A 14293-nucleotide genomic window follows, 5' to 3' on the forward strand; every position below is an offset into this window, starting at 1 on the left:
TCTTCCCCCTTTGTGAGCACACATTGATTGGCTCTGCGCTCCCCCAAAAGCATAGCAGCATGGTGTGCTGGCAGCCAGCTTTCTGCTGGTGCTATTCGAAAAAAAAAAGTCTGAAGGAAAAAAAAACAAGAGAAGGAAATCATCAGGCTTCTCCACAACCTGTCTAGGTATGTCTGTTCTCTTTCTGCCTCTCCTGTAACGAGAAACAATTGGGTTTATCGCATTTCCCTCGTGTCTTTTTGTCAAACGGAGTGCAATTGTCGTCTTCTGTTGGCAAAGCCCTGTCCTATTCCTCATCCTCATTGACCTGCTGATTCCCTCCATCCTTTGCAATCCTATTTGTTGACCAGACTCCTGCTCAGTCTGCAGTGTTGTCACTAGGTTGCACACAATCCCATAACACAACACCACCTCAGTATAACACAGTTGTTCTGAGAGGGACACATATGATATATATATATATATATTAGGGGAATGGGAAAATGAAAGTACAAAAAAGCTGATGTCTGCAGCTAATTGAACAAATTTTTATGTTTCAGCAAAAGAAAGTGAAGCAAAATATGCCTGCACAGCTCTTGGACATCGTAGCAAATACACCCTCAGGAACGTATGCCTCCAAACACTATCTCTCTCCATATTTTCGGACATACCACCGAGCAGCGTGAGCTCTCTGTCGAGGGCAGAGTAAAGTGTGCGCTGTGAACACATTTGGACTGGAAGACAGCCAGCGGTTGGTTGGTTGCAGGGGATGTGGGCTAGTCTCTGGAGCCTGACGGTTTGTTCATTCATAAACCAGGTGGGAACTGTAAATGAAAACACAGACGTCTCCCTGCCTACACTTTCAAAGATCACATTGTGCAGTCTTTATGTAAGGAGCAGCAGGACGTGCGGGGTGCGGGTCCAGCACCAACGGTGTGTTCTGTAATTCTCTGAGTGGGTTTGTCGACATGAGGCAAATATAATTCCCAGTGAAGAAAGGCATTAGTGAAGACCTGCAAGAATATTTACGTAATTATTGTTCTTAAACAGAAAGTTGATCTAACTTATTCAGATTTAACTCAAAATCTGGCAGCATCATTGTTGCTGCGTCCACTTGACTAAATGGATGGTGCCCCGTACAGTCCATTTATCTTCATGACAGCCATCTGGCCAACGACCGAGACGACGAGCCAATATGGGATTCTATGGGGTGTTGCAATGAAATGTAACAAACAATGGGTACCAACAGAAAATAAGTTTCATTGTCGTGCTATCACCCAGCATGCCTTGAGAAATGTAGGCAGGGCGATACTCTGGACATGTTATCAGTCAACAATGTCTCCTAAACATTACGTTGTTTGGTGGTTTAGGCTACAAAAACATTGTTGTCAAGGTTGGGGAATTAATGTGATTAAAGGTTCCATAGTATGCTCATTTTCAGGTTTAAGCTTGTATTGTGGATTTCTACTAGAACATGTTTAAATGCTTTTTCTAATACTGTCTGTCTGAATATACCACTATCCACCCTCTGTCTGAAACGTTCCATTTTAACGCCTGTCTCTTTAAGCCCCCCTCCTGAAAAAGCCCAGTCTGTTCTGATTGGTTTGTGTTTCTGGGTCTTCTACATCTGCGCTTTAGGCATATCCGCACAGTCACTTCAGCTGGGGAATGACTGTAACTGCACTTTCTTCCTTTATATAGTATAGTTGTGACATTACAACAGTGTAGAAGAAGACAGCTTGTTGAAGCACAGTTTCTGAATACAGGCTGTGTGCATTTCTCTGTAGATGTAGCGTTTTGATACTTTCACAGTATTTTTATAGCTCCTGGACCTACTGTATAATTTAAAAAAGGTATGGAAACTCACTTCACATATTATCAGATGTTTTTTTAATTTTAATTTGGACAATAATCTTGACCTATATTTGTGCTTTGACTTGCAAAATCATGCTTAAGTTGCCACAACTGGCAGATGAGGGAAACTGCAGAGCTGGGTGTAGGTTCATCACTACGGGCGACCTCTTTAACATGACACATAGTTATTTTTTTCCATTGTTCAAATAAAAATATGAATCAGTGCAGCTTTAAATCTGTATGTAATACGTAACACCCCTCCTTCCAAAGCTTCAGATAACACTTACAATCAAACTAGTGTAAGTTTTTCTGCGGTGTGACCGTGTTAAGCACCAGACCAGCACACCCCTTACAGTAAAGCACATTGGGTAAGTCAAATGTCACACTGAGTCTGCACCGTTGAACGTCACTTTGCGTATCATTTTTTATAAACATTACAGTTTTCTGACTCGGTCTCCTTGACCCAGTTGTGATAAGGAAAACTCCCATCTATATTTGGACAGCGTCTGTCTCACGCTAGCGTACATCACAGACGTCACATCGTTTTAAGAGAGAAGGTGTCACAACACTGTGATCACAGGTCTGACAGAGTTAACCCTTTCAGTGCAGCACTACATGGAAGGTTTTTTATTCTCATGATCAATTATTCTGCAGAAAGTTTTGAAAGTATAGAGAATGAAGGGATGTTTTTCGCATCATTTGGTGAAAGATGCATCACATCACGTCCTCCCTCCTGCCAGGACATGACGTGGATGACACTGCTCTGAGTCGGTTCGAAGTCTCTTCCGGTTCTTTGAATTTGTCTGATGACGTTGGCATCTGTCCTCACGGGACGGACTCACTCAGAGATTAAATGGTCTTTGAACTATGGGTCTGGGAGGGTAAACTCCATTTGATGCCCGGTCAGACTGAAACGGACATTTGCCGGATAATGTCTTGAGGATTTCAGGGGGCTCTTTTTGACAATAAAAGAAATTCACCTCAGTAATACCTGTAGTGTGACAAGATTAAGTGGCTTGAGACAATTTAGTGAATGGGGGCTTTTTTAAGTGTTGTCAGCAAGAGCACCATTTAGAATTAGCAGTACGGTATGAAATATAGATCTAAGCTATTCCATTTTCTACATCATGTTTTCATTTCAGAATATACAACATTTCGCCTCAAATTAGATTTGGGCTAAAAAAAGATCAGATGAAATTATTAGTAGCCAATTAGTAAATAAAAACAGATTTTTACCTCATGTGCACTCCAGCAGCTGCAGACTCTGAAGTTACTTGGCTGGTTAGACTTTAATTAGACCAAATTGTTAGTGATTTAAGTGTAACTTTGGTTTCTTGTTTGTTTTTTGTTTCCTACTACATTTTAATTTAGTAGCCTTTGGTATACATGTAAGCTGTTTATGTTGTACCTTGCAACAATAACCTATGGGCCCTGAGGGGCTTTGTTTAATGAACAGCTCAATAAAATTGGGCTTCTTTGGTACCCTGAAATCAAAAGTGTATTCCTGCATCCTGATGAACGACTGTGAATCACAATTACCTAAAGTTTTCCAATCTCCGTTAAGGGGAAATGTTCACATTAGCCAATTTGGGGATGGCTTACAAGCGTGGAACAGGCTGAAATCAATGCTTCCTGTCACCTTTTAGCAGGACAAATGGCGCCTATTGTTCCAGCCTATCCCTCCCCCTAACTTATAGACAGCTGGGGGTGGATACACGGGCTAGAAAGCAGGGGGCTCTGTGGACTCACCAGCAGAGTGGATCACTTGTGACTTCTGCTATATAAGAGCAAAAGCGTGTGAGAGAAAACTCCACTCTGACCCTAATCACATCCAAACTTTGAAGAGTCAATCAAAGCACGCAGGGTGGTGTGTTTCTAACTTCTGACATGGGGTAGGCTACTTCCAAACAGGCCACAGTGACAGCAGCAGGTCAGTGTGCGTGTGTGTGCGTGTGTGTGTGTGTGTGTGTGTGTGTGTGTATGTGTGTGTGTGTGTGTGTGTGTGTGTGCGCGTGTGTGTGGGGACCGGAGTCTGGATGCTGCTTGGCACAGTCACGGCTCCTTGACGTCAGCGCTCAGCCCAGACTGCTGCTGCTGCTGCTGCTGCTGCTGATGCCGCTGCTGCTCTCAAACATGTCTTTGTTATTCAGAGCTTTCCATCAGAGAGCGGCGAGCTGCAAAACACGGAGGGTGGGTTCAGCTCCGAGGAGGATCATGGGGCGGCAGCGCGCGCGTGTCTATGCGTCAATGCGCTGGGGAGAGGGCGTGCGCGTGTCTGTTGTTGGTTAATAGGCTATTATCTACAGTATGTTATAGTTCATGTTTGTTTTCATATTAATCATATTCAGACAATGAATTGACAGATTATATAAAACACATTAGATTCAGTTCAGAAAGTTCAGTTCATTTTAATAAAGTCCCATAATTATGATTACAATATTTTTATTAATATCAGTATTTTGTGATATTAGTACATTCATGACCTTTTAATTATTTTAATTTGATTATTTGATTATTATTATTAGAATTATTATTATTATTGCCATTTGTTATTATTCATATTTTTTATTAATGTATTTAATGTATTTGTAAATCTATTATTAGGCTATTACTGACTAGTAGTACTAATGTTGTGTATTAAATAGTAAATATGGTATAGTAAATATAATACGTATTAATATCAATATTACTTTAGATAGATGCCATTATTATTATTTGCCGTTATTTTTTAATTGCAATAGCCTAACCATTATGTCGTTAGGTTAATCTAATCAATAAAGGGATACAAAATAAATTACCCAGCATGCCCAGTTTCCATAGTGTGTGACCAGCACTGTAGCCTATGTCCCCTTTTCTAACCCCCCCCCCCCCAATCAAAATAATGTCCACACAATGCGATGGACCCGCTTGGTACCACACTCGGACCGGGTCGCTCCAGCAGATCCAGTGTGTACCAGATGGCTGGTGAGCTGAGCCGACAGTCCCGCTCCGCTCCCGGGCTCTCTCCCGGTGGCTTCTCCGCGTAAAAATCCGCGACACATTTTGTCAGCAGCCACCGAGCATGGGTCCCTTTGGTAATAGAATAGCCAATGTAATTTGACACTTCAACTTACTGCGCTCTCTCCGAGTCTATTCAGTTACTCACCCACTGACGTTGAGCCCATTCTCAGTGGCCGTGAGGGGGGAAGAGATTTAAAAACAAGAGCCGAAATTTACCGAGGACTTTCTCCGCTTAATAACCCGGTGAGTAACTGCAAACTTAACGGTTGCCTGTTCCCGGTGTGGCGCTGCGAGGCTCTTGTCTCGGCAAAGGTTTTGTTTCCACTTTTGCCTCAGATTGTTTCTCAACAATAGAGTGACCACTTGAACTGGCTCAGAGCAGCACGGCGGAGCCTGCAATAATAAACCGCAGCTTTTTATTTACTATCACGCCGCTCTGTGCCGTCGGGACTCAACCGGCGGGCTGTTAAGCAGGTTGTGCATTTCGTTAGTAACAGATGCAGCGTTGATCTCCAAAGCGTCGGGGGTTCGGAGGCTACATTACAGCAGCCTGTATGCATTTGGCTTGCAGAATGAATCATGCCGCGGTGCGTGTGTCTGTGTGCTTAAGGTTTTGCTTTTTTGTTGTTGTACCTTTTTGGCTTCTGTTGTGCACAAAGCACATGGTTTGTCTAATGTGGGGTTTGTCGGTGCTACATGCAGGCTACAGGATGACCGGGGACATGGCAAAGGCAGCGGTCTCTGCAGTTGCGCGGCTTGTTCATTCAATGTCACGTTAAATGGTTATTTCTGAACTTTGTGAACAGCAGCACACGTGTCTACTATTTCTATTAAACAGCAGTGTATTTATGTCGCAAGCTGGAGTTAGAGTTATCTCGCAGCTGTAGCTTCACAAGGGTTTAACAAGTTGACTCCCCAAATTCCTGCTGTCTGAATATGGAACCAGTTGGGATTGAGGGGGGCCTCTCATATAGACTGGACCTGGACTCGTTTTCACTTGCTGTACATCTGTCCAGGAAGCAAAAAAAGCATGGCCAAGTGGAAAAAGTAAGCTAGACTCTGCTTCCTAGCCATTGTCAATAAAAGAGAGGGAGTGTGTTTCTGAATTTTTCTGAAAATCACACTTTTGGAGCATCTAGGGAGCAAACTAAACATGTGTGCAGATGTTTCTTGTCTTTTTTCTGGTGAGATATCCAGGAGAGCTCTTCCTGTATTTGTTTATGTTGCTATCCAAGTTCATTCTCCTCATATGCTTTTAAACTGCTGCAGCATCCAAATTTGTCCCGCGCAGCAGCAGCAGCAGCATCAGCAGCAGCAGACTGTTTGGACCCAGCTGCTGAGGGTCATGTAAAACTTTTGCGGCGACACCAGTTATCAAGCAGCTTCAGTTGTTTGTTTACATTTCATGTCATGTAATCCAAGGGTCTCGTTGGATTTAATAGCTGCTGCCTGCAGCCTTCTGAACTGGCAGGCTTCTCCACTCAGCTGGTTTTTAAAACTTTCAGATACAGAAGTGATGTCAAACTTGGACCGGCATGCACCTGGTCCTTTCGATTGCTCTTTACTCAAACCCCTTGCACGTGCCTTCAGTTCATTTAAAAGCACTCAATGGCACATGTGATTAAACACTCACTGAGCTCTGCTTGTGCGGGGAAACTTTCAAACTCCTTCATAGATTAGGATGGTGTCAGACAGAGGAGGAGGTTTTCTGTCCTGTCTCCTCCCTCTTTTGGGGCCCCCAGGTTGGACTCCTGAATAACCATGGGGCAGACCCCACCAGGCTGACCTTCTTCTATTCAAGTTGAGGATGTTGAAACACCAGCAGTCAGACAAAAGACACATTGAAACAGAGATCTGCAACTCAGCACGTGTGTCTGGGCGCTGAAGTAGACCATTTATTAACTCAGAGTTTCCTACTGACCAATGAGAAGCATTGGCACATAGAGAGGCAGAATAAAACTGCAAAAGGACGTTGAGCTGCTTCTGACACAGATTAGTGAACAAAACCTAAAAATAGATAAAGCAAACAAAGCTTTACTTTTTAAATCAAATCGCATTTTAAAAACACTGAAGCAAATCTCTTTTTGTCTGGACTGCAGCCAGCCTGAGGTCTGTGTGGCACTGTGGATTGACAATGGCAACACTTTTTCAGTGCAGGGTGGGAGTATCTGCTCTAGCCTTTCCACCCTCCTGACGAGGTGAGAGTAAAGGCGGAAGCTGGAAATGGCTGTGCCACATGGGAAATTATTCAACTCTCAGATCAGAGAGGACACACAAGAGGCCTCATTACTACCTCCAGCAGTATACCGGCCAGCCTGTGAGGAGAGCCTTCTCAACTAGCCACACTCACCTTCTGAAATAATCTGTATACTGCATCCGATGCTCCTTTGGTCATGAAAGTATTCCGATCATAGCCGCAAACCCTCTCTCAATGGTTAGCAGCATATTTACTACCAATATGTGCTTAAGTAGCTGGTAAACAAGGCTGTTACATTGTGTAAAATGTCATAATGTTATTGATTCATCTTGGGAATTCCACTCCCGCGTACGGACAGCCCTCTTAAGCACTCTAACAGGAAAAGGCGAGCTAGTAAGTGACCGACTGCTTTCCTCCACGGTCAGCCTGTGGGAGGCTTGTGTAGGTTTCGCTCAAGGTCCTTTTTGTGTTGTCTTTGCTCGAGAGAATAAACTCCTGGGATGAATCACTGTGCTGGTATGGCTATTTTCACTGAATGAGGAGAGCGCAGGGTAAACGTGTGCGGAAAGTGTGTCAGTGGACAGTTGTAGTAGCTTAATCATGAGGTTTAGTTTGGTGTCAAACAGCACTTATACTATTACTTCTGCAATATCTGTGGCAGTGAGATTGTTTTGGATGACTAGTGGTTGAAACTAGCTAAGCACATTTACACAAGCACACAGAGTAAATTTCTGTGCTACTTTATACCGCAGCTCCACCACATTCAGAGGAAAATATTGTGGTTTTCGACATTTGTTTTTGAACTATAGTTGCTAGTTATTTGCAGATAAAGATTTAACATGCAAAACGGATGATTATTTGAAATATTTTGCATCGTCGTAGTTTTCCCACCCTGTTTGGCTTGTGATCCTGCATGAAAGAACCAAAAAATCATCACTGTACAGTACTGAAGACGTTTATAAAGTGAGTACACGTGGTCGACAGTGTGCACGAGTGTAGTGAGTGTAGTGAGCAACATGTACTTGCAACTCACTGTCCCAAGTTGCCCTTGAGTTTCACCAAAGATGATTTCCCCCTCTAACTTCGGATCATTTTCATTTTAGGGTGACTATCCAATACTTAACATTTACACACTTAATACCTACTTTTTACTTTGTAAAAAAGTGAGATTTCCATGTCTTTTTATTAAAACGCCAATTGAGGTGCAATGTAAATACTGTGAAAGTATGAAAATGCTCAGAGAAATTCATACAGCCCGTATTCAGAAACTGTGTCTTTAAACGAGCCATCAGGATTTCTGTACAGTTGTGACGTCACAGCTATACTTTATATAGGTGTAAAGTGCTGCTACAGTGCCGTTACAGGTATTCCATGACAGCAATGACGTTGCAGAGAGTACAGATGCGGAAGACCCGGAAACACTGACCAAATGCTAAAAGGAAGCGTTCAGACAGAGGGTGAATACAGGTATATTCAGACAGACAGCAGGAGAAAGATCAGAAACCCAAAATGTTGACCAAGTATGAACCTGAAACTTAGCATAATATTATATAATACTAAATTAACTCCATATTGAGCAGTTGCAGCATTCAAATGTTGCTAATATAATTCACTGCTCACACATCTGTAATCATACCTGTAATGTAGTATTTTCACACTGATGCAGCTAGTTTTATTCCACTAAGGGATCTGAATACTTTGAATACTTATCACTCAAGATAACAAAATAAGCATGGCGTCTACCTCATACCACCGTATTCTTCCCACAAGTGTTATTCTGCATTCCTCGTGTGTGTGAATGTTATGACTTGGGATGATCCACCTCGGTGACAAGGAGCTGCAGTAACATGTGTACTGTTCACGATATCCACCGAGGGGTTTTATGATGGAGAGAATGGCCAGACCGTACCTGTCAGCTTGACTGTTGACTGTTAATATGAAGCTTCTATTTTCAAAACACAGCTCAGGGAAAGGGAATCTGTGTGTGTGTGTGTGTGTGTTTGCGTTTGTGCAGGAGGGAGATACAGAGCGAGGCAAGGGATGGGAGAGGTGCTGGGATTGACGCCAGACCACACATCATTTAATCATGTTAGAGTGTGCAACCACTCTGTGCATATTTTTGGGTTGCATTGGTGATAGGAGTTGTTATTGTACAAACTGTACGCACAGATAGAGGGCTTGACAGGAGGGGATGGCGGTTTGATGAGAGAAGAAATATAACCCTTATTCTAGGTTTTGAGTTGAGTCAAATTGTAGATTTATTTCAGCTTTATGACCAAAATATGGCAATAAATGTCTTGTGAAATGTGGTGAGAAATTTGAAGCAATATTTGAGACCACTTGAAAGTTGAGCCTGTGGAAGGATGACCATTGTGCATATTAGCATTGGATTTGAACATGTCTTTTTGGCTTAATCCCACTGTTGACTTGCCTGCTAAGTACTGAGTGTGTTATTTTTGCTCTTTTTAGGGAGCCCCTCTCTGCATAATCTCACTTAATCTAATCCATCCTCCTTTATAATAGACTGGGAATGATGTGACTTTATAGAAAAAGCTTTAGTGTAGATCCATACCAAACAGACTTGTGTTCCCAGCTACTTCCCCAACCCCTCTGGCAAAGCTCTTGTGAAAATGCAAGTGACCTCTGCGCCCCTTGTTAGTCTGAACAATAGGCCTGCCTCCTCTTACAGCTGCAGCCATGCTGGAGGGGAAGTTAGCCGGAACAGAAAACACACATCTTGTGATTAATAGGTCTATATACTGTATTTTTGGCTTGATCCCACGCCTGCTTGGTACACCAGGACAAATCCCTCTTTATTTAAAATATCAATTATGTACAGGATTGAGGGTGGCACCTAACGGTTATTTTCATGTTTGGTTGTTTTGTCCCTAAAATGTAAAAAAATAAGCCCTGTTATGATTTCCCACATCCCAAGGTGATGTCTTTAAACGTCTTTCTTTCAAACCAACAGTAAAAAATCCAAATATATATTTACTTCTGTCTTGTATGACCAAGAAAAGCATATCTTTACATTTAAGGCAGTTAACCAGCTAGTGTTTGACATAAAAAAGCGCTTAAATGATTATTTGATTATCAAAAAAGTTGCAGATTAATATTCTGTCACACAGCTGATGGATTAATTGACTAATCATTGCAGTTCTAGTAGGATACATTGTTTGTGACCAAAGTGACCTCTAGTGTTCTAGAAGATATGGACAGAATGAAACTGAACTAGTTGGTCAATTCACAGTCTCTGGTTTCGGCCTCTAGAAATGCAAATTTGTTGTTTTTCTTTGCTTTATTTCACTGTAAATTGAAAGTTATTGGGATTTTTTTTAGACTGTTGATTAATGTTGACAAAATAAGAAAATTGAAGACTCACTGTGGACTCATTAATTAATCAAGCAGGGTAATTAATATTAAAAACCAGAAAGGCACCCGGAGAGCACATATCTCCGCCAAGGCATGCCCTATCTCACAAATAGGGCTGGGTTGTCCTTTATTCCGTTTAAGGTACCGACCGTAATAACCCAGTACCATGTAGTAACGAAACTTCTCCAGTCAAACAATATCTGCATTTGACCCTTTTTGTTACCCAGGTCTAGGAAAATGACACTATTTGTATGGTTTTGCTTGCAGCCAATCACCGCAAGCATTCCTTGATTTAATGCAACGTGTGATTGGCCCACTACTGCAGCAATTACAACCTATACGGTCTGTGGTGTGGGGAAGTCTACTGTGGTGTATTTGTCAGTTGGCAGTTCAGTGTGCAGAGATGCTTCCATTCACATGAAGGGAATCAAATGGAGTAGAAAACAAAAAGGTATCAAATAAGTACTATGTTGGCATTGGTATCACTTTACAGGTACTGGTATTGGTTTCATCCCTATAGTCTATTCACAATCTTAATGCAGTGTGAATTGTCCCATCGGGAACTAATTTTCTCGATTATTCTGACACCACTTGAATGCAGCACAGATGCTCTTTTTTGCAATGTTAACAAAAGTGAACAATCATTTGTGTATCCGCCCTGTGGCTTGGTTCCACGCCAAAGAGCAATGGGTTCTTCCTTGGCCCACGCTTCACCCTTACACCAAATCAAACCAGTAGTTTTACCTCCTTAGCAGAAGTAATGATCATTAGTTTCAGCTCTAGTCTCACTCTCAGAATTCCTATGACTAAAGTTATTTGTTCTCACATTGGCTGTCAAGTTTCCTGAAGTTCTGAATGACATGGTAGTTAAATACGAAATTAAATGCAATTAAAATACACTGATACTTTGTTCGCGTTTGTTGCCGTCAGCATAGTTTGGGAGACAGGCAAGTTGAACAGCAACATGATAGTTGTGGGGAAAAAAAACTATATCCAATCTGCGAGTCTTAACCCACGATGGATATAATTGGAGCTTTTGAGTTCCCCAGCAGTGGCAGACTCATGCATGTTGAATGTGACATGCTGTGAAAAACATACGCAGATGATGTCACAGCGCAGCACCACAGTGTTGAGTGTAAATTAAAAGGGTCTGTATCATGAATAACATCCCGCATCTCCAAAGTCTCAGCTTCTTTTAAATGAAACAAGGTCCAACCCAGGGTCCTTGAAGGGGTTGTCATGTTTTGCAGCGTTGGATAGTTGTTGCACGGCAGACATGTATCCCTCTTGAAATTCCAGCGTGGACTGCAAAACTAGCAGCTGCTCTGGAAATGTGAAAACGTCTCGAGAGGTGTAATCTCACTATCAAAAAAAAAGGGCACTGAGAAGCCTCCTGAGGGGCTCTGTTGAAGCATCACAACGTCTAGTACGCACTCTGGAGGTTTTTTTTTTTAGGAGAGAGAGAGAGAGATCCGCACCTCTGATGAGTAATGAAGGTGATTCTGCACAAGTGGTGGAATTACATTCAACAGAGCCCGCGGGGGTCCATATCTCATTGTTCTCTGACAGGGAAAATTAACTGGGATTTACTAATACACAGGGAACGTCCTCTCCCCCCATTCTCTCTCGCTCTCAAAGAAAAGGTCTGAGGGTAATCTCTTTCCCCAGCAACACCCTTTTTCCTCCTCCGAAAACCTCCCCCGCCCCCTCCACTCCACCCCAAACACGAATGTCAAACGCTTTCAAGTTTGCTATCAAGATGTAAAACACAAGCAGATAAAATCCCCGACATGTTGCAGAGTTTTTAATTCATCCGTTGCCTTATGTCGACGCACACGAGGCTTCTATTTAAATACCGTTTTGCATTTCACCTGATTTATGTTTGCATATAAAGTCACTGTGACAAAAACCTGAGAGGATTCAAAGTAAACAGGGTTTATAGCTGCTTATTCTCGCAGGCTTTTAATTCTAAATGATGACGCTCCCTTTTAACAGAGTTATGAAAAAGGGATTAAAATTTTTACAGTATTTGGTATGTCACTAGTTACACTTTAATATCAGTTAAAACGTCCTAAATCTGCTTCTTTAGGACTTTGCGTGGGATTTGGTCGCATTTGATTGACATGACAAGAACTGTCATCAGATTCTCTTTCAGCCTCTTAAAAGTGATTTGCTGCTTTTCTGTTTTAAATCACTGAACATTGAATATCTTGGCTTTAGGACAGTAGGCTAAATGCTGAGTAAAAAACAAGCTTTTTGAAGACGGCACCTCAGGCTCTGTGATTTAATCATGAGCATGTTTCACTTTTTCTTGCCATGTGTCAATGAATAGACTTTAGAGGTCCCATACTGTAAAAAGTGACATTTCACTGTCTTTTTTCATTATAAGGCAGGTTGATGTGCTGTAAAAATACTGTGAAAGTATGTAGAGAGTGCAGATGCAGATGAAAAGGAAACAGTGTGAACATAAAATGTCTTTTGAAAATTATGTAAACATGTTTTAGTAGAAAGCCAAAAAAAAGTATGACCCTGAAAAGGAGCATAATATGGGACTTATAATAGACGAGGATGCTATATTGTTCAATTCTGCATGGTGCACCTTTGTTTGCAAATAATCAGTAGCTCAAACTGTGTAGCTAAGAGGAAGACGCTTATCAAGAAAATAGTTTTTCAGGGCTCTTCAGTTGTAAAACTGTGCTTAAGTAGACCTACAACAGGGAAAAGTTTCCCTTAATTTAGACATCTTTTACTTCACTTGCCTACATTGATTTTTGTTCCAGGTTTGGTCCCCGCTTTAAATGTGTGATACTAACTCTTCATAAACCATCAACTATTTTTTCGGATTATTTATTGTTTAGTAATTTGCCAATAAAATGTCCAAAATGATCCCAGAGCCCAAGGTGACAGCGTCTGTTTACTGAAGTTCAGATTTCTCACTTTTCTCAGCTGCTCGGACAAAACAGTCTAACTGACGATGAAGCGCAGACAGCAGCAACACCACACCCACAGCCCGTGTGTCAGCTTACACTACACCTTCAATCCAACATGGTGTGCGGTCGGTTACCCAGGTGCAAGCCATGCATCACAGACCGGAGCTGATACACTAATGTGACAGCTGTGGGCAGTGAAAGAAGACCATGACAGGAGTCTCAGCACTGGATGGGGTAGAATACATTAACCCTTTAGCAACCAATTTAGGTCAAAAATCGCACCCCTTCTCTTCTGTGACAGCAGTATTTCTGTTGTACATCCTGGTTGAATGTCCATCAATCTGCATCGGAAGAACCTTAGCTCCCATGTTTTGATGGATGAATAAGTTGAACCTTGCACCTTGATCTTGCCTCATAATCCTTACATATAGACTCTTTTTTGATAGTCAAAGTAACACAGGTGGTAGTTGTCTGTAGTGTGAACAGGACCTGCAAGTTGCTAAAGCAGCATGACATTGGTGGTGCAGATTTGTCACAATGTAAACAAATAGATATAAAAAACAGGTGTAGTCCACAGCCAACTTGCCGTCTCCATGACAACATAATACTTTCTGTTTACATCAGCCAAAGCATTATGGGAATTGTAGTGACAGCATAAACATAAAACATTTACATAGGAAACATATAAAGAAAATAGGGATGAAAAATTCCAAAGCAAATTGTAACTGTTTATATCTTCATTTACACTATTGATGTTATTGTCAGCAGCACAACAACACTGACTCCCTCCTCTATCTGTTCACGTACACATGTGCTGTGTGTTGAATACCTGTGGACCTACGGGGAAAAACCCAGACAATTTCAAACTGTGTAAAATGTATTTTTCCCCATAAAAAGTATCCTAGAACATATATAATACACATGACATGCCAAATTAGAGTGTTTCCAAGTAGCCTTACTT

The 14293-nt window shown here is 41.8% G+C and overlaps 1 protein-coding gene across 2 annotated transcripts in view; it reads left to right on the forward strand.

Annotated features, from left to right (window-relative positions):
• Positions 1-5009: 5009 nt before the first annotated feature.
• LOC310960601 (zinc finger MIZ domain-containing protein 1-like) overlaps positions 5010-14293 on the forward strand; it is a 122153-nt gene continuing 112869 nt past the window's right edge. For both annotated transcript variants that reach the window (XM_083932351.1, XM_083932352.1), the window contains exon 1: positions 5010-5076. The gene's annotated coding sequence lies outside the window, so the exon portion shown is untranslated. The remainder of the gene's footprint in view (positions 5077-14293) is intronic.

The sequence above is a fragment of the Echiichthys vipera genome, assembly GCF_963691815.1.
Source record: "Echiichthys vipera genome assembly, chromosome: 18".
In the NCBI taxonomy this organism is placed as follows: domain Eukaryota; kingdom Metazoa; phylum Chordata; class Actinopteri; order Perciformes; family Trachinidae; genus Echiichthys; species Echiichthys vipera.